We start from the raw sequence: 20,472 nt of genomic DNA, 5'->3' as shown, positions 1-20,472 counted from the left end.
TCAAAAATTTTACCGGCGCTGGGCTAATGCATTGCTGCTGACTGACTAACTCCCCGTTATGCTGGTGTAAACCTCAACAATTTTGAGCCTGGAGGAGCTAGAAATGGCTCAAATGGTATTAAGGGCGCGCAAAAGCAGCGGAGAAGCATTCTAGATATGCCGCTCTGTTGCTGTGTGCGTTTTAAAATTTGAATGTTGAGAGTCTCATTGACTGATTTCTGGTCTTCCGTTGCTTATGCATGCACCTGATAAAGTGTGTGGTGATATCCCAATATGATAGCCTGGCTTTAAAATTTCTGGTTTCCTGCGCCGCAAGTCGTGACATCAGTGTAAAGAAGATTGAATAACTTGGTTTCCTGAAAAGCGTGTCACATGCAGGTGATTATCTTACAAGTGTTTCTGTTCTCATGGAGAAATCTAAGTCTAAATCAAAGTCTAAAACAGATGTTAAAAGTGTGATTTCATGAGTGCTTCTATTGCATTTAAGATAGTGAGGCCCTTGGAATGCGGGGTGTGTTTTGTACATTGTCGGGCTTTATCAAGTAATGAGTAATGTTGTGCTAGTTTCCACGCAGAAGTAGCATCAGAAATGAACCAGCCTGATTATGTGGTGATGGGGAGAGAAAAGTGTTCTCCCCCCCAACAAATCCGTTAACTTCATGCACCATCTGAGAGCCACGTCGTAACGTGTGGCTTTATCTGTATTCACCCACGGCTTTGGGGTGCCTCTTTGTTTCAGTTTTTTGTTGCAGAAACGGGAGTTTGCATCAGTTCAGCTCAGTGTTAAGAGATTCTGGAGCAGGGGTAGTTGAGTGTCTTCGTTTGAGCACAGTACAGCCAAATTCTTCTGGCAGCTCAGCTGTGGTACAGACAGTTCTTGAACTACTCGATGGCTTGTTGCAGCAGGGAAGTCCAAAATAGTTTTCTGAAATTCTCGAATTTTTCAAGTGGAGACTGTTAGCTGTCATGTTTGTTTGCATGTGAGGATGTATTTTGGCAGCTGTCAAGTCAGAGCAAAAGCAGCAAATACACAAAACGAGAAAAACACGATTGTTGAATTGCCTTCACTTAGCCTGTTTCTGAATGATATGTGGCAAAATCAGAGGGTGGTTTGTGTGCTGTTAAGATGGGATGGGAAAGATCACCAGCATCATCATCTTCCCTTGAATATTTGTAGCGTGGATCTCCGGGACTGTTCAGCCAGGGAGTTGAATGTTGCTGATGTGTTCCCAGGGCTTGCTTGCATATGTGGAGCCAGAGCCCATCTTGAGCCTGCTTTCCGTGACTTATCTCTTGAAATGCCATGATACCATCATCTGAAGTTTTTAGTTTGTCGTCTTTTTTTTTTTTTTTCTTTTTTTCTTCTGGCTGTGTGTATTTGTTCTTTTTTCCTGTCAGTCTCTGCTGCCTGATTTTTCTCCTTGCTGTTTGACGCCTGTCGCCTCTCCCTGTTGCCTTGCCTGTTTTCCCGGGATATTCCTCCCCCTGCCCACAATAATGATTTCACTGGGGTGGGAAATGCAGCTAACCACATATGCTAGCTGTTTGAAGCCAAGATCACAGCAGTTGAATGTGAATTGGTTCCTAGTCCAAAAGCAATTTTTCTGCTTTACAAACCCCACAAAAACACAGAACTGGAAGGGACCTTCTGATCACTGGATTCCATCTCCTCAGCAGCAGATAGGTTTTCCCAGTGCTTGCCGTTGCACTTCTCTGCCTGTGACCTCTGCTAAACACCCCTCTTTTGGGGCAGGAACAGACTCTGAACCAGTTTTGAAGCAGTTCCTAACTCTGGGGTTTTAACCCCGGGGTGGAATTTTTGCTGTTAATGTAACAAACGAATCCTAAGCCAGACTGGGATTGGTATGTTTTAACCACCTAGCAAGCGAAGTATGTGGGGGTTTTGTTTGCTTCCTTGTGAAAAAAGCGAGTAATACTCCCAGGCATATTTAGATACGCGCCATTTCGGTGCAGATAGGCGTATTTCTGCTAGGATGTGGCTAGGCAGGAGGGGAAGCATTCGTGTGGGACTTGGGGCACAGCGCTGCAGCTTCCAGTTGGCTCATGTAACCCGTGCTGACACAGGCTGTGCTTGCTGGGCTGAAGCTAAGTATGAGTATGCTTGCAGTTCTGTGGTTGCCATTTAGGCATATCCTCAAAAGCGAGGAGCCCGTAGTTTTTCTTCTTGGAGAACAGTTGAAAGTACAGTTCCCTGGGGATTGTGGTGGCTGAGTTTGGCTCCTGGCTGTTCGACAGACACAAATGATGGTGGTGGGTGTTCTCGGAGAAGAGGTGCAAAGTCAATTTGAGGTTTTGGGGTTTGTTAGGAAGGATAAAGACAGAGGCATGTACAGCTCCGTGGCTTACAGCTAATCGATCCCTGGATTGCCTGGGCGTAGGAAGCCTTGAGCGCTGGCCGACCAGGTAAATTGATGTCATTACACAGCAGTTGCAGGGCCAGTTTTGAAGTGCAAATTGAAATCCCATTTTTTTGTGAAATCATTGCTATTAGCTAATTGGTGTCTGTTACCAGCAAGGGCAGTTTAGAAGGCTGACTAATCTACCACAAAGGGATTTGAAAGGACAGTTTGTAGCTTCTGCCTTGACTTGCTGGACACTCCCTACAAGGCTATAGCAATTTTTAAGCAAGTTCCCATATCTTTTTTTTAATTTAGCATTTGCTGTGGAAGTTGATGATATCCAGTCTTTCATGCAAGCAGTGTGTAGGTGTGCTGGCATCTGCCCCTGCTAACTTGTGGTGAGTGGACATTGGTTTCTCAGGGCTGTGTTGACGTAACCAATAACAATACAAAGTGACCTGTCCCTCACTGATGAAATAAAGTGAAATATAGAAAATCGTCACTCGTAGATGTAGTGAATCAATCTATGTTTGTCGGGCAGGAGGGAACCCTAAAACTCCAGACCAACATATAATCTGTAGCCACTAAGGGACGTACAGGAGTTTTTATAAGGTGCATGTCTCAGCATTTCTGCCCTTACAATCGGTTTCTTAAATGGTTGGGATCTCCTTGCCTGGAGCTGGGGGGGGGTGTGTGTTTTCTCTGCCGATCCCTTGCCTTCCCCCTTGCCCATGAAAGCATGTCACTCTTCTAATTCAAATGGCTGCCTGAGAATAGCATCAGAACATGGGATTAACCTATGAACGTTAAGAAACCCTCTCAAGTTTCTTCTAATACAAAATGCTAATAACATTTCCCACAGCACAAGTAACATTTTTATTTCCTTTTTTATGTACGGTTTCCAGCTGGGTAGCCTTTTATCAGTCTTGTTTCATAAAATGCTTGCCTTTATGATTCGAAACACTTGCAGGTATCTTCTTATCTGACTTTCTTCTTGGGGATAGTGACAGTGCAGGTAGCCTGAGGTTTGTTTCCATTCCTGTTTTGTTTTGGTATGAGTGCTGCTGTGCTGAAGTGTATATGCTGACGTTGGAGTCTGTAGGATGAGCTTTCTTGCTGTTTTGTGCTAGGCTTTCTGTGTGACATGAAAGGATTGTGGAGCTGTGTAGTCATCTCAAATCTATGCTGGTATATTGGTCATCTGTGAATTCATTTGGAAGTGAATTATATTTATTTGAAAGCCAAAGTGTCATAGAGCAGAAAATAAATTGTTCTGTGCATGTGTTGTCTTTCTTAGGGCACACTTCTCGACAGGTTCAGTACTTTCTAATTCCAGTCATAGATGATGAATTAGTTTGGCAACTTAAAGTGGAAATGGAGTCCTCTCCTCATAGGAAGGCAGTACAATTAAAACCATCAACACGCTCTGTTATGTTGTGCAATCAACGTGTCTCTATTTTCAAAGTGAAGATAAGCTTTTCTTTTCCCCGTCCTGTGTGGACCCCACCTTCTGGGTGCAGATTTGAATATGATGGAATTAAGCATGCCACTGAGAGTGGGAAATGCTTTTATCTTTTCCTTCCTTGATTAAATGCTGCCACATCCCGTGTAATGCAGGAGTGCATTGGGATGAAATTTGTATACGTCTTCCAGTGTTTCTATTGTGGGCACAAGGAAGTAATTATACTGCAGGTCTGCTGTGGGTAGGCACTTAGTGGGAAGTGATGTGTTCTGGATTGTGTTGGTGTTGAGTGGAGCGTGTGCTGTGCAGTACTGCTGACATGCAGATGACGCCTGGAAAAGGTTGGCATGAAAGCGTTGGAGCTTGTGACAAGAAGAGCTGCCAAACAAGTTGAGAGCAGAGCCTAAATATATAGAGCAATGGTGTGAGCCTCTTCCTAAGGGGTCTGTAAAGTCCAGGTAAAGCAGTCCTGGCTTCACTATTAGGAGCCTTTACATCTGCAGGGTCTGTTAGTAAAACAGGCTGTAAACCTTTGATAGAAGTGGAGTAGTAACATCAAAGCTGTGGTGTGTAACCAGCAGGTGGGCGAAAGGCAGAACGGTATGATCCTGTCTTCCTCCTTTAGAGGTAATTTGCTGGCCAGAGGTAACATGTGATACAGAAGCCACTGCCTCACAGAAATGCACTGTAGATCTAATAATGTATGTCAGTGAAGAGGTTAACGTCATTCTCGGATCATCAATAAAGATAGCAGTCCCATGGCAAATGGGAAGGAAATACCCAACCCGTGCATTGTTTGGGGAAGATATTTCTTTCCTTAGGCATCTCTCCTGGGAAGACCTTGGTACTTGTGAATGACTCTGCCGCCTACCTTGTGTACCTTCATGTTAATGTGGGGATTGAGGAGGAGCCAGCTATCGGAAAACCAGCCAGAGATGGATGCGTTGGAAAGTTGCCACTAATTACTGTGGCGTCTGACAATTAGCGGTTGTTAAGCCTTTCCTTGCGAGTTCTCAACCGTGCATCAGGAAACAAGAACAAGGACCTGGAGAAAAGCAAGTGCTGTCCTTCTAATGATCTTGTGAAAAATGTTCTGGGTGGTTGTTATTTTGTCGATCTCACTGAAGGCAGAACGCAGAGTTGATTCTGACGTAGTTCCTTGCTAGCGGAGCGGTAGGATTTGATGCACTCAGATGATGTTTGGTTTTTTGCTGTTGGGCTCTGGCGTAGTCTCCAAACTTCTGATGCCTCTTACCTATAAAACAGGTTTGAGGCTAACTTACCTCACACGAATGCAGTGAATCAGTAACATCTGCAAAGTGTTATTGTTGATGTTAATCTTAGAATTCTTAACAAAAATTAAGATTTAATGAAAATAAAAAGATTCAAAGAAATCTTGCAGTTGGTTTCTCACGTTTGCCTCTAGGGTCTTCGGACTTTGTTTTTGCTTTGTGGCAGTGATCAATAGCACCAAGCCTTTTGCAAGTGTCTCAAGGGTGTAGTTAGGAGAAACGATTGAGCTGGAGCTGGCAGGTATCTGAAGGCGTTTGTACAGAAGCTAATTCTGCTCCCCCCCCCCCCCCCCCCCCCCAGGAATCAGACCTGCTCTTTTTCTGGAGATGACTTTTACATTGCCAGGACGATGATGATTTTGATTAGAAAGGCCAAGCAAGGCAATTACCTCTTCCTCGTCGAAGGAGCTGTCGGGGAAGAAGATGTTTTTGCATCAGTTGAATGTCTGTCGTACTGAGCTTGTCTTTTGGACGACGTTTCTCAGTCAGCAAGGCCCGGAGCATCTTCCGGAGTAGTTTATACAAGTGCGGCCCAGGCTTTGCACCGACTTGCGTGTCTGTATAATTCCATTGACTTGGAAGGAGCGACATCTAATCTCTAGACAGATCTCGAGTCTGTTTTAATATGCATCTCTGATCTATAATACATGCGCAGACATGGCGATCCTTGTGGTTACCACTGGAAGCAGCTATGTGTGGGACAGAACGTGGCAGCTGCTTGACAAATGTAATAGCGTAGGTATTATAAAAAGCACCAAAGTACATTTCCTCTTCTTAAAACTGATTAAAGCAGAAGCAGTACTGCGAATGTTTCTTGCAGGCTTAATGCTGCTTTGCAGGGGTGTCTTGCTTGGACGCTTTGCTGTCCCTGTACCTATTCTTAGCCTGTTTACCAAAAGCTGTTGTGTGTGTATCGAGGGAGCGCTGTGTTAGCTCGTACTGTGTACAGACTATTTCTGTGTTTGTGTGGAGCCTTTTGGGGAGGGAGGGGATTACATCCGAGCGCTTCTGTCACTGTCCCCTGCTTCTGTGCTTTATAAATCTTTAGGAAATGGAGATTAACGTTTCCATAGTATCTGAGTGTATTGCAGTGCTTCTGTGATGTAGGGAAGTACTGCCCAGTACTCGTTGGCATGGACCTTTGGATTTGGGATTCCTGACACGGTTGAACTGACTTCATAGCTTGCTGGTGCAAGGGAAGGTCTTGGTCCTTTTCCCTCTCTCAGCTCTGCAGTCCTGGTCATTTATGTGATGCCTCAGTGAGGTGGTTTGGTTTGATAATCCAACAGCAAACTGCTTGTGGTTTTTTTGGGGGGGAGGTGAGGCCTTCCCTTAGTAGGATTTTGGGGGGTGATTGCTAGGCACCCCTTCTCCCCATTTCTCACTGTTAGTTTACTGTCTGAATGATCCTGCATTAGGCTATTCCTGTCTTGAGTCCAGCCTGGCTCTCCCAAGATGTGAGACAGGAGCATTGGCAGAGCCCGAGGAGGAAATCCGCTCACTTGGCAGGGAGTATCTCTGTACTTTGATATTTTTACCCAGCTCTGGTACTCTGAACTTGGCTGCCCCAAGGCTGTGAGGGATGGATGTCTGGTACGAGCTGCCTGCTTTCTGTTACTCACAAGGCAAAGTGAGAGGCAGAGCAGCGAGAAGCTGGACTGACTGCCCCTTTGCTGCTGGAGGGGATGGTAGCGATGGGCACTTAGGGTGGGCAGTGTCCGTATGTGCTTGGGTTCTTCCCCTGGCAGCGATCGGAGCGGCCGAGCATTGCAAGGCTTGGGCAGATGTAGAACAGGTAGTGGGACAGTGACAGAGCTGCTGTGCCATGTCATAGGTCTGCTCCAGTGCTCTTTTATCTGTATGGCAAATCTGGAGTCTGCTCAGGACCGACGAGGGTAATTTAATGAAGCTAGGGGACTTGTTATAAATGAACATGCTGAATGGACAGGACTGTTTCGCTGCTGTATAGGACTATGAAGGTCACTAGAATAGGATGCTCGTTTTTCAGTTCCTGCATGCTGCTGGGTGAAACCGAGGGTTGTGCTGACACACGCAGTTCCTGTTAATGGGGACTGGAGTTGCACGGAAAGAAGAAAGTGCCCCGTTTTGAAGGCTGCTTGGCAGTGAGACGACTGGAAAGGCATGCGGTATTGACACAAATCTTTTCAGACTTTGGTGCTTCTTTTTATTGCCTGACTCTTTATTCTGAGGCCTTCTTACTATGACTTCTGCTCTTCTGTTGTGAGAAGTGAAGTTAATAATCTCCCCGATTTCCCATACATGGGAAGGAATGTCTTCATTCTGGCCCAAGTTTAACTGCAGATGAGATCTGTTTTGGGAACTGCATTATGCAAAAGCAGAGGGAGAGGAAGAGGAAACAAACAGTTGTGTAGCCTACTTGCTTTGAAATGCAGTTTCAGTGGTTTCTTGGTATTCATATAATTATTTATCCGGTGCTGTTATCCTTGGGATTATTGCTTTTTCCAAGTAATAACTAGAGCAGTAAAGGTATCTTGTTAAATTGAAAAGAAGAATTGGCATATGTTGTTATCAGTATTGCATTTTAGTAATTGTTTGCAATGACCTTTTGGAATTTGAGAGAGAAAATTTGTTTACTTGACTTTCTCCCAGATCAGCTCCTGGCTATCTCGATATAGGGCAGAATTGAGTTGTTTTTTTAATTACATTCTGACAGCAAAGCCTGTTCTTCTGTGTGCATTACAGTTCTGGCTTTTTTAAAGGTTAAGCTGTCTTTAACAGGACTTCTTCAGATGTAGTTTTCTGAAACTTTGCAAGTCTTTTGTGCTTGGGGTTTGAGTTTTGTTGATACAGGATTGCTTGTCCTTGGTCTTATTTCAAAATAAATCTTTTTAATTTTAATTTTTTTTTAAGCTAAGGATAAAATTCTCGCTTTATTTTTTGAATGGCTAGAGGCATGATGATGAAAGGGCTGTGGTTTGTTGGATTTTGTTTGGGTTTTTGGTTTGTTTATTTGGTTTGGTTGGTTGGTTCTGAATTCTTTTGTTTTAGTTTAACAGGTTACAATGTGCTTAGGTCACAGAATTGTACCAGGCTTAGGGAGAATATACTTTTTTTTCTGACAAAGTTTAAGCAAAGTCTTGTGAAGTCTTGTTCCTCGATGTCACTGGATTGTGGTTACAGCCCACTGTGGGTTTGGTATGTAGGAAAATGTCAAACATCTGAGAGGGCCTCACTCCACACAGTCTGTCTGTGTGAAACCTGCTGCTCTTGGGCGTGAGAGCAGTGGTTCCTCCTTTTAATGTCTCTTCTGGCATTCTTCCTCTTGCCTCTCTAAAATCTGACAGCTCTGGAGATCGAAGGGTCGGAAAAACAGCTTGTGTGAAATATCTCAGATCAACTCAGTGTGTAAGTATGAGTTTTCACATGAGAGCCCACTGCACCGTGTGTTTTCTGAAGCTGCATTTGGAGAGGCTGTGAGAGCCTGATCCTTCAGATACACTGAAGAAAGCTCTGTGAAACAAGCATCAAAGAGCAGGTGCTGCAAAATTAGGGTTCTGCCAAGTTTTGAGAAACAAAATTGCACTGGCAGTGTTCTGTGTATCTCAAGGGAAAAGAAGTCTCCAAAATGAGCGAGGAAGCTAGAACAAGAAAACAGGCACTGAAAATACCTCCAGTAGCTCAGTTTGCAGCTGGTCCTTCCCTGCCTCTCAGCCTGGTGCATTAATGCAGCATGGTATCTAGAAGGACTAAAATGCTGAAGTTAGCTGCATAGATAACAGAAATGAGTGGCAGAATCAAATGGGACTCAACCACATCTCTCCTTAGATCCACATTGAACGGCAGCTGGGTGAGCAGAAGCATGTGTGATTTCAGCCCCCTAATCAGGCTGGTTTTTGCACATCAGAACTTGAAAAAGTGGGCTTTTCATCCTTGTATCTGAATAGACACAGACCTGAGGGGCACTCTGTATTTCCTGCTAAATTCGAGATAAGATCTTCTGCTGTTTGAACTTGCAAAGCAGTTTAGGTGTGTGCTTCCCTGCTTGCAGGGCTCCTGCACAGAGTTTGATCCACCCCTTCATTTTGTTAAGTCTGTTGGGAATGAATGATGTTCCTCAAGCTGTGAACACGAGAATGGTTTAGCTTAAAAAAAAAAAAAAAAAAAAAAAAAATCCACTGCAAACAGATGATGTAATGCCCAAGTTTAAACAGTAGCTAATTTGCCAGGGGATAAACCAGAGTTAAATCTGTCAGGCTTTCTAATTCTTAGATTCAGCAGAGCTTTGTTCTTTGTGCTTTCAAATGCAGGGATTGTATATGTGTCCACTGCTGTCGGTGTGGTTTCCTTCAGCTTCTGTAGCTGAAGAGTTTGTCCAGGGGTGAGGGAAAATGCTGCTATAAACCTTTTGTTGCTGTAAACCTTGATATGTATCTTTTTGTCTTTTAAGTTTTACTCCACGACTGAATTGAAAACAGTACCATCCCTTCAGTGAGCCACAGCGTTGTGAAACAGGGTTTCTTCAGAATTTGGGTCTTGTGTCTTTGCAGGCACCTTCCTTTCGCCACGCAAGACCAGCTCCCTGCAAGGTCCCAGGGACACTGCTGGGTGGGAAGCTCCGCGCTCTGCAGCTGATTTGGGCTGTGCGTGGACTGTTTACTCAGTGTTTGGACTCTCCTCTCCCAGACAGTTATGTACAAAACAAGGAGCACTTAGTTTTCACGCGTGTAGCTTTGTTCTTTATGAGCAGCTTTCTCTGCTGGTGGCAGCTCTGACCCATATCTGCTGACAGGAGGGGACTTACAAACCTCCACCTTAGACACCCAACTAGAGTATTAGTGCTTCCCCTCCGCCCCGGCCTGGGATGCTCTGTTCATTGGGATTTTTTACTTACTTGTTCCTTTAATCTTCCGTTTTGGCACCATTTCCCAGGGCTCATGTGAGCAAAGAACTTTGCCAACTAGCAGGATGAACCAGCACATGCAACGGGGTTAGAGAGATCCAGAAGCTTTGGTGTCTGCCTGCAATCACGGAGGAGGGGAGGCGATGCTATCGTGAGAAAATGAAGTGGCAGTTTAAGGAATTTCTGTTTTCTCTAGCTTTTTATATTGAAAAAGGAAAAATGTCAGTCTTCTAACTTGAACCAGCTTCATATGAAAGTTGACACCTATTTCTTTGCGATGCCATGAACCAACTTGGCATGCTGGGTGGTTTCAGCAGGTTTTTTCCCCTCTAAACAGCACTGGCAGAAAACTCTGCGAGCGAGTTGCGCTGACACTGCGCTTGGTCTGGAGATGTTGCTCTGGAAAACAGTCACTTTGGGAGAGTTCACATCTGTGAAGAGACATTGCTGACTCACAGCATTGATATCTGCTGGGATGTGCTTGTTTTAAACTGGATTTCAGAAGCTTAGAAAAATTTCAGAAGGGGATGGGAAACTGAGAGACTGTCCTGCAGTTGATGGTTTCATATTTTTTCGATGGTTTCCCTTGAAAACTAGGAGTGAGTGTAGTGGGCTGGTTGCAATTTATGGTGGAGTTGTGCTTAATCTGTTCTGTTTATTATTATTTTATTCCTCACGCTCTGCTTGCTGACTTGACTTCCTCCTCTTTGGCATTATTTTCACACAAATCCTTTTCCTCAGAATTTCCTTGTTCTCTGCCAGCTGTGGCGCAGCTGTGAAGATACCAGAAAACATTAACTGCTTTTAAGAACTACTCAGAGATGTGTGGGTTTGCAGTGGAGACTGGATTTAGCTGGAGCTCCCTGTACGGGCCGAACTGCCCCACAGCTAGCAGTGGTGGGGTTGTGTTGAGAAATTGTGGACTGGTTCAGACAACAGGCGTTTTGTTTGATTGCCTTAGCAACGCTGCCTCTCTGAAAGATGAGATGTTCTCACTCACTCGTGCCTGGTGGTGTTCGCAGGGAGGCTGGTTGTTTCTCATGAGGCGGGCCTGGTTTGGAGGGCTGGTCTCGGGAGACACCGGTCCTTCTATTCCCTCAACCCTTTTATTAAGAAAACGGAGTTCTCCAGCCAAAAGAAGTCTGTGGCTATCTGGTTTTTGTCCCCCAAATCCCAAGCAGAATGTCCTGCTGTCTCTCATCCTTTGCTCATCTCCTGTGGGCACAATGTGCTGAATTTAAATAAATTGTAGTCCTTGCTAAATATCTGTCAAATATTGACTTAGTCTGTGGCGTGAGCTGACTAAGCTGAAATTAATGGTGTAATTCTAGCTTGTTTGGCACATGTGTAGGCAGTTTTGTTGCAAATGGTAGAGGAAATTAAGATCTTACCTTGATGCCGTCTCGAGGGGAGGAAAGAGAAGCCTCGGGCTTATAATGGCAGTAAGGAAAGACTTGGTGGAGACATGGGGGGGAGTGTTTGTACAGATGTTATTTGAGGGTGATAAAACCACTTCCTAATGAGTGAGGTCATAAGACAAAATTGAGGAGTTGTTGTTAATTGTGTGCTATTACAGATGCCTTGAAATGATCTTCTGCGTTCTGGTCCATTGCCATACCCCTGGGATAATTTTTCTTAATCTGTAGAAAATGAGATCCAAAAAAAATGAGACAATCTGGCTGGCTGAAGTTTTGGCATAGATCAGCAGACACAGTGCTGGTACCTGCCGGCTTCATGTGTTCTGTGGAAGCTTCACCCTCTGTGGAGATAAGGGTATCTAGAAAGAGACTGTGACATCTCCTTTCCTTGGGTTGAGGAGATACACACAGCTCCATGTGTTTTTGAGATGCTACTGCAAAAAGACAAAGTGTTGACACCTTCAAGCAGGCAGAGAAATGGAGACACCATCAGTTACCCCATGCATCAGTACAGGCTGGGGCTGACCTGCTGGAGAGCAGCTCTGCGGAGAGGGACTGGGAGTGCTGGGGGATGACAGGTTGACCATGAGCCAGCAGCGTGCCCTGGGTGCCAAGAAGGCCAATGGGATCCTGGGGTGCATGAGGAGGAGTGTGGGCAGCAGGGCGAGGGAGGTTCTCCGTCCCCTCTGCTCTGCCCTGGGGAGGCCCCATCTGCAGTGCTGTGTCCAGTGCTGGGCTCCCCAGTTCAAGAAAGATGAGGAGCTACTGGAGAGAGTCCAGCGGAGGGCTGCGAGGATGGTGAGGGGACTGGAGCATCTCTCCTCCGAGGAGAGGCTGAGGGAGCTGGGCTTGTTCAGCCTGGAGAAGGCTGCGAGGGGACCTAATATATGCTTATAAATATCTTAAGGGTGGGTGTTGGGAGGACGGGGCCAGACTCTTTTCAGTGGTGCCCAGTGACAGGACAAGGGGCAACGGGCACAAACTGAAGCCTGGGAAGTTCCAGCTGAACCCGAGGAAGAACTTCTTCCCTCTGAGGGTGCCGGAGCCCTGGCCCAGGCTGCCCAGAGGGGCTGTGGAGTCTCCTTCTCTGGAGATATTCCAGCCCCGCCTGGACGCGGTGCTGTGCAGCCTGCTGTGGGTGACCCTGCTTGGGCAGGGGGTTGGGCTGGGTGACCCACAGAGGTCCCTGCCAACCCCCACCGTTTTGTGATTCTGAGATTCTGACACAAAGAGCTGTCTGAATTCGAACGAGTCATCTGAATGAGCTGATGGCAGAACTGGATCTAAATCACGCAACTCTCCTTGTGTTTCGGAGCTTCCGCGCAGCAACCCTTCACAGTCCTGGGAAGCTTGTGGTTTCGTGAGGTTATCTTTGAGGATTTTGTTACTGGCGTGGATAAATCTTGGGATTCAAAGCAACAAAGATGGAGCTTCAGGAGCAGTCCTGCTTGAGTGACTGCAAGGATCCTGCTGCTGTTACTGTGAATCTGGTGGGAACTTACGTAGTAGTCAGTTCATGAGTTCTTTTTTTTAAGACACCTTTTTTGTCTGTACACCCCCAGCTTTCTGCTGCAGTTTTGACACAGGCAGTAAGATCTCCATTGTAGCTTTCAGCTTCATGGGAGCTTTATGCCTACAATTGATCAGTTCCTAGCTGATCTTCAGTAGCCCAGAGAGCAAATGTAATACAGCAAATTCATTATATGCTAAAATATTTATCATATGACTGTAAAGGTCATTGACAGCGATGAAGGCTCTGTAGAATACAGTCCTGAATCTTTCCAAAGATGGTATCTGTCACCACTCTTGTTTGAGAGCACTGTCACTTAAAGTACGGGGAATAACTTATCCTTAGCATATGATTTTTGAGGACCGTGGTTGAATCCTCCATAGGTGAATAAAGAGCTGTTCACTTTCAGGTGCAGTGTAACAGCTGTATTGAGATTTGTTGTGTGTACTCTCGCGGGCAGGCGTGGAGGGTAGAGCAGGAAAAGAGTCTGAATTTAACCTTGTACTTCTTTGCTTGATGTAAGTAATTTGCAGAATCGTATAATAAAATCTCTGTGATCTTATTTCTATTAAGATTATAGTAATCTAGAATTGTTATTAATGCTGAAGGGCATTTTTGCTCCTACATGTGTAGGAGTGAATTACTTGTTGCATAACACGATCTGGAAAGATAGCAATGAAAAGGCTTCTCGGCAGTGAGGTGGGCTGGGGTTTGCCTTCCCCCGAACCACAAAATGAAGTGTTGTTTGGCAAATGGCTTTGGGACTGCGAGGACCCTCTCAAACCGTGTTTGCAGGTGCGTGAGTGGTGGTGCCTGGCTGTTCTCGGATGGAGGGCCCTGGGTGGTGTAGGGTGTACGACTGACCTATTTGCTGGTAGTTATAGCATCTGGCTAGGATTAGTTCTTCAGCCAGCGGATACCCAGTTCCTTCTTATAATGGCATGTCTTTAGGCAACAGTTAGATGACTGAATGCTGAGGAGCATTTTAGAATCTGGCCTTTCAAATACAGCGTGTTAATTGAAGCTGTGCTTGCTGTCAAGGCTGCCTTTTTAAGTTCTGCTGTCTGTCCTCCTAACGATATTCCAGTCTCTCTGGCTTCTCATTGACTGCAGATGAAGCGCTGACTGCAGTCTGCCTCTGATCCTCACTTCGTTAGACGGGGACTGCGGTTTGTCTGCCAAGCAGTGGCTGTTGGCATGCACATTTGTCACCTGTGGCCACTCCTCTTGCTGTGATGGGCTCTTTCCTCGTCACACCGAGAGTTTTGCTAATTGGAAGTGAGCATTGAAGGGGCCGCGTTTATTGTTCGGTGTCACAAGTAAGCTCTTTGCCTGAGTGTGTGTTTCAGGCAGCTGCATGAGGTTCAACAGCTTTGTCTGTCATGATCAGACAGATCTCTAGATAATCTAGCAAATCTCTTGATTATGAGGGTGGAAAATAATATGCTGTGATTTACAGATGTTGCTGCACAAAAAGTGCTGCTGTGAATTCTCTGAATGGCAATATCTGGGTGTGTTTGGCATCCTCAGTTTCCGAGTACATCCGTTTTCTGAACATATCCTGAATTTCTGCATGCTTTTCTGGACACAGTATGCAGTTGCTTGCACAGATAACATGGGACAGCCGTTTTGCAGACAAGCGGAGTATTAATAATTTTTCAGTAGCATTTTAAGCTAAATTGAGAGATTACATTGGGTCAAGAGTCCTTGAAGTTTACAGTAAAAAAATACGCAGGATGACAGAGGCTATTGCCTTATGCCTGATTTTACAGGCAGGGTTGAAAAAGGGAAGGGGATGAAGCACATCTTTAATTAAATCCTCTAAACGGCTTTTCCGTGTCTCCCTTAGGAAGTTGTAGACAAACTTGAAACCATTTTCCAGTGTCTGTACCTCTGTGAGTGGTGGAATTGGGAAAGAGATGCAGCAGGCACGTGTGTATCATGTCTGCAGCTCGTGGTGGCTCTTTTGGTGAGGGTGCACCACAGCAGGAGTGTTGCAGGTATTTGTGAAGGGCGTTGAAGTATTTTTTCATTTTGGGCACGGATGCTCTTTTGCTTATAGACCAACTGACAGCTGTGCAGAAGATGAGGAAGTGTTTTCACAACCCCTTGAAGCTGTAGTAAGCTGGGAAAAAGAGGTCCTATGGTCTCTCTCTCCTGGCCGTGTGGTAGACCAGACTGGGAAGTGATCGGATTGAATCTGAGCTTTCTGGTTTGCGAGGTTAGTTGTAACCTCAGTTCAGTGTGCAGCCACACCGTGCTTTTGTTGGGATGAGGAAGAGCAGAGATGATGGGAGGGCAGAAATACTCTCGTTTTGGTTTGAAGAGGTGATGAATTTATGGTGTTAGCTTCTTTGCTATTTGAGCGTTTGGGTGGAAGATGTTTAGGTTGGGACTCCTGTACAGATGCAGTTGTCTACAAAGTTGTAGGGGTTTTTATCATTTTTCTTTTAGTGTGGTTTTTTTTCCCCTCTAAGATCACCTTTATAGTCAGTGGAGAAAAACAACCATTTCTCTATCACCATTCCTCTTGTCCTGAGCAGACGTCTTGAACCAATCAAGTTTTCTGTGCCCCAGAAGTGCCTGCTGCTTTTGCTAGCTGTAGAGAGAGCCAGACCAGTTTAGGTGTAGCAGTGATCGGTTGTGGCCCAACGTGCCACCTTGCTGAATGAGAATTGGCTTATGCAAGGCCAAAGCTTGGGTGCTGGGTAGTCTTGGAGACTGTACAAGTCCCTCGTAGTTGTAGCTTCCTCCTTCTCAGGAGAAGGAAGAGCTGATGTGGTCGCTGGATCTGGTTATACCATGTGGTGGTGTTACGGGTTTGCATGGCAAGGTTTTGGTAGCAGGCGAGCTATAGAGTGGCTTCTGTGGGAAGCTGTGAGAAGCTTCCCCCATGTCTGATAAAGCCAGGGCCAGCTGGCTCTAAGATGGACCTGCTGCTGGCCAAGACCAAGCCAATCAGCGACGGTGGTGGCGCCTCTGTGATAACAGATTTAAGAAGGGGAAGAAAAAAAACTGTGGGATGAAATGGCAGTGAAGAGAGAGGAGTGAGATGATGTGAGAGAAACAACTCTGGAGACACCAAGGCCGATGAAGAAGGAGGGGGAGGAGGTGCTTGAGACGCCAGAGCAGAGAGTTTTCCCTTGCAGCTTGTGATGAAGACCATGGTGAGGCAGGTTGTCCACCTGCAGCCCATGGAGGTCCATGGTGGAGCAGATCTCCACCTGTAGCCTGTGGAAGGGACCCCACGCCAGAGCAGGTGGATGCCTGAAGGAAGCTGTGACCCTGTGGGGAGCCCATGCTGGAGCAGGCTCCTGCCAGGACCTGTGGACCCATGGAGAGAGGAGCCCACGCCGGAGCAGGTTTGCTGGCTTGGCAGGGCTTGTGACCCCATGGGGGACCCATGCTGGAGCAGCCTGCTCCTGAAGCACTGCACCCTGTGGGAAGGACCCACGCTGGAGCAGTTTGTGAAGAGCTGCAGCCCGTGGGAAGGAGTCACATTGGAGAAGTTTGTGGAGAACTGTCTCCCTTGAGAGGGAGCCCATGCTGGAGCAGGGGCAGAGTGTGAGGAGTCCTCCCCTGAGGAGGAAGGAGTGGATGAGACAACGTGTGATGAACTGACCGCAATCCCCATTCCCCGTCCCCCTGTGCTGCTCAGGGGGAGGAGGGAGAGAAACGGGAGTGAAACTGAGCCCGGGAAGAAGAGAGGGGTGGGGGGAAGGTGTTATAAGATCTGGATTTATTTCTCACTATCCTACTCTGATTTGATTGGTGATGAATTAAACTCCCTTTTCCCCCCAAGTTCAGTCTGGTTTGTCCATGACGGTAGTTGGTGAGTGATCTCTCCCTGTCCTTGTCTCGACCCTCAAGATCTTCATCATATTTCCTCTCCCCTGTCCAGCTGAGGAGGGGGGGAGTGATGGAGCGGCTTTGATGGGCACCCAGCGTTTATCCAGGCCAAACCAAAACAGGTAGCAGACCTGAGGGTTGAAGCGTGTTTCTGGGTGTTCAGTGAGAGTCATTGCACGTTGGTTCAAATATCAGCAAAGAAAGTTGAAGGGCTCTGTTCCACCCTCCTGACCCTGGAAAGATAGGCTGGTTTGTCAGCTGTGATCCATCCAGAAGGGAAAGGTCCAGCGAGATGACGTGGTGTCCTGGTAGCAAGTTTGGAGAGGTGTTACTGCACTAACAAAGGGGGAACGACATAGTGCAAAGGATCTTTTCCCGATGATTTTTGTATCTTTGATCAGAAGTGCATTGGTGGAGGAAATCGCAGTGAAAATGACCCCAGAGCGTTTTGTTTTAAGTCTCTGGCTTGAGCCTAGATCACACAAAGCAAACCCTCCGAGCCCTGTGAAGGGGGTTTTGTGGAGGAATAAAGCTTATTGTCAGCTGCGGTGTTCAGACCCTTGGGAAATTGTGACCATTGTCTGGGCTATTATTGCTCAATAAAGGCTTTGCATCTCTTCATTCAGGGTCTTGAAAATCTGATTCTGCGCTTTTAAAAATAACTCAGCGTGAGCCACAACTGGGAGCATTCACGGAGGAAATTCTTCAGCCATTTAAAACAAAGTGAAGGGAGGGGAAAAAGCCCTCCTTAAAGTGCTTTTACTTGTCTGTGAAGAGCGAGTGCGTCCCAGCCGTGCTTCCGATGTCTGGAGGAAGCACAGTGGGGTGAGAGCCCAGTTCTGCTCCTGCTGAAGGCTTGTTTGTCTGCAGCCTTGAAGGATTTTGGGTCCAGTGCTGTCCAGCTGGTGAACCTGGGCCGGTACTGGTCGGGACGCACCGAATGCATCCTCTGGGGATGGAGGGGATGGCACAGCTCTCGTGGATGGGGATCTCCAGGCAGGTGGGTGGACTGGTGTTCACTGGTGGGGTTGATGCACTTTGTACTTAAAGGCAGGAAAGTGTTTTTCTTCCTGTTTGTAACAGAAGCCACTCCAGAAAAGGTGACTTTAGGCAAACTGAAGCTCGGTCGCTCGCTGAAGGAGGTGCAGCGTTTCGGGCACCCGCTGCTGTAGGCTCTGCACTGGCTCTGGGGTGCTGCCTCCGTGCAGGCACCGCTGCAGGCTGTGACGGGGGTCACTGGTGGGGGGCAAAAGTGGAGCCAGCGCTTGAAATGGGGCCAGCACCTATCGCAGCTGGCCTCACTGCTGTTGGCGTGCTGGGCAGGGCAGTTTTTCGGGTTTTTTTTTAATTGGCCGGTGCTGAGGTGGGGAGGGGGGCAGGGGAAGTGGTGCTGTGGGCTCTGTGGTGTCCATCAGCCATGAAGTTGGCTTATCAGTGGCTTTTGCTCTTCCCAGCTTCTGCTTGAGGTTGTAGCCCTGCACAGAAGCCCCTGAACTATTTCGCAAATCTAGTTTTGGAGGCTTGTTTCTTACTCTGTGTGTTGTTGGTTTGTTTTTTGGTTTTTTTTCCCTTCTTGTGTGGAAATAATTATATTGCTTGTTTCTTACGGTCTGGCTTTGACTATGAGGAGGAATGTACTCAGGTTTTTTGTGTTGTGATGTTTTTTGTGTTTTTTTTTTTTTTTCTTCTACAGCAAGCAGTGCAGTTTCTGCTGTTAAAACATTCTGGACAGCAGTTGCTGCCCACGTGCAGCACAGAAAGGTGTGTTTAGTGGTTGCGAGGCACGCTGGATCTGGGTGTGCCTTCTTGTTTTGTTCAGTCCAAGTGTCCACGTATGTGATTGGCCATAATTTCATTGCCATTAAGCTAGGAAGATATCAATTACATTAGTAATTTGTGCTTTGTGCAGGCCAGAATTACGTACACTGACTCTGGATTTTTGAAATAAGTTTTCTCTTGGACCTGCGTGTTTCTTGCAGGATAGAGGCCACAGGTGAGGAGGGAGCTGCCTGGGATGACCCTGGGCTGCAGCAGCGCTGTAGAAAACACTTGCTAGTGAAGAGGCTCGTTGCTGGGGTATCAGCTCAGTTTTACCACTGAGATAAGAAATGAACTTAGGCAAAATACGCCTCTTCTATGCCTCAGTTTCTTCAATGGAAAATGAATACAGAATAACTTGCATTTTCACTGCATTGGACAGCTTGCAAACTTTTCAAACTGTGTAATGAACTCGGAAAACAGACAAATACGAGCATTGGAGAAGTGCCTTAACTGCAAGGTGTGGTGAGATCCTAGTACAAGAGAGGGGTGAAAAGCCTAGTGTTGATGTGCTTCCAAGCTGAGATGCCTTAAATACAGTATGCTGCCAAGTTCAGTGTTAGTTGGACCTTTTGTCTGCAGGCAGTGCTGAGAGCACTTTCTTCTCCTTAGAAAGAATCACAGAATAGGTTGGGTTGGAAGGGACCTTATAGACCATCTCGTTCCAACCCCCTGCTGTGGGCAGGGACTCCTTCCACCAGCCCAGGGTGCTCCAAGCCCCATCCAACCTGGCCTGGAGCACTGCCAGGGATGGGGCAGCCACAGCTTCTCTGGGCAACCTGGGCCAGGGCCTCACCACCCTCATGGGGAAGAATTTCTTCCTTAGATCTCATCTAAATCTCCCCTCTTTCAGCTTGAAGCCATCACCCCTTGTCCTGTCACTCCATGCCCTTGCCAAAAGACCCTCTCAAGCTCTCTCCCAGGCCCCTTCAGGTACTGTCAGGCTGCAGTAAGGTCTCCCTGCAGCCTTCTCCTCTCCAGGCTGAGCAGCCCCAGCTCTCCCAGCCTCTCCTCCCAGCAGAGGGGTTCCAGCCCTTGCATCATTGCTGGGGCCTCCTCTGGCCCCGCTCCCACAGCTCCAGCTCTGTCCTGTGCTGAGGGCTCCAGAGCTGGACGCAGGACTCAGGGGGTCTGAGCAGAGCGGGGCAGAGGGGCAGAATCCCCTCCCTCGCCCTGTGCCCACGCTGCTGGGGATGCAGCCCAGGGCACGGTTCACTTTCTGAGCTGCCAGCGCACACTGCCGGGTCATGCTGAGCTTCTTGTCACCCAGCAGCCCCAAGCCCTTCTCGGCAGGGCTGGTCTCCATCCAGTCTCCGCCCAGCCTGGATTTCACCTTGGAATTCACAGAATCACAGAAAGTTCGGCGTTGGAAGGGACCTCTGTGGGTCATCTAGTCCAACCCTCCTGCTGAAGCAGGGTCACCCAGAGCAGGGGGCACAGCACCGTGTCCAGGCGGGGCTGGAATATCTCCAGAGAAGGAGACTCCACAGCCCGTCTGGGCAGCCTGGACCAGGGCTCCGTCACCCTCAGAGGGAAGAAGTTCTTCCTCGGGTTCAGCTGGAACTTCCCAGGCTTCAGTTTGTGCCCGTTGCCCCTTGTCCTGTCGCTGGGCACCACTGCAAAGAGTCTGGCCCCATCCTCCTGACCCCCACCCTGCAGATATTTAGAGGCATTTCGAAGGTCCCCTCTCAGCCTTCTCTTCTCCAGGCTGAACAAGCCCAGCTCCCTCAGCCTCTCCTCGTAGGAGAGATGCTCCAGTCCCCTCCTCATCCTCGTAGCCCTCCGCTGGACTCTCTCCAGTAGCTCCTCATCTTTCTTGAATTGCCCTGACCCACGTGCAGAAGGACAGAAAGGGTTTGTGAGTGTGTGTGCATGTTCGTG

General features: G+C 47.2%; 1 protein-coding gene across 3 annotated transcripts in view; it reads left to right on the top strand.

Annotated features, from left to right (window-relative positions):
* EXTL3 (exostosin like glycosyltransferase 3) overlaps nucleotides 1–20,472 on the top strand; it is a 177,451-nt gene that overhangs the window by 26,293 nt on the left and 130,686 nt on the right. The window lies entirely within an intron of this gene.

Source organism: Opisthocomus hoazin, chromosome 2 (assembly GCF_030867145.1).
Source record: "Opisthocomus hoazin isolate bOpiHoa1 chromosome 2, bOpiHoa1.hap1, whole genome shotgun sequence".
NCBI lineage: Eukaryota > Metazoa > Chordata > Aves > Opisthocomiformes > Opisthocomidae > Opisthocomus > Opisthocomus hoazin.
This window is presented reverse-complemented; position numbering and strand designations above follow the sequence as displayed.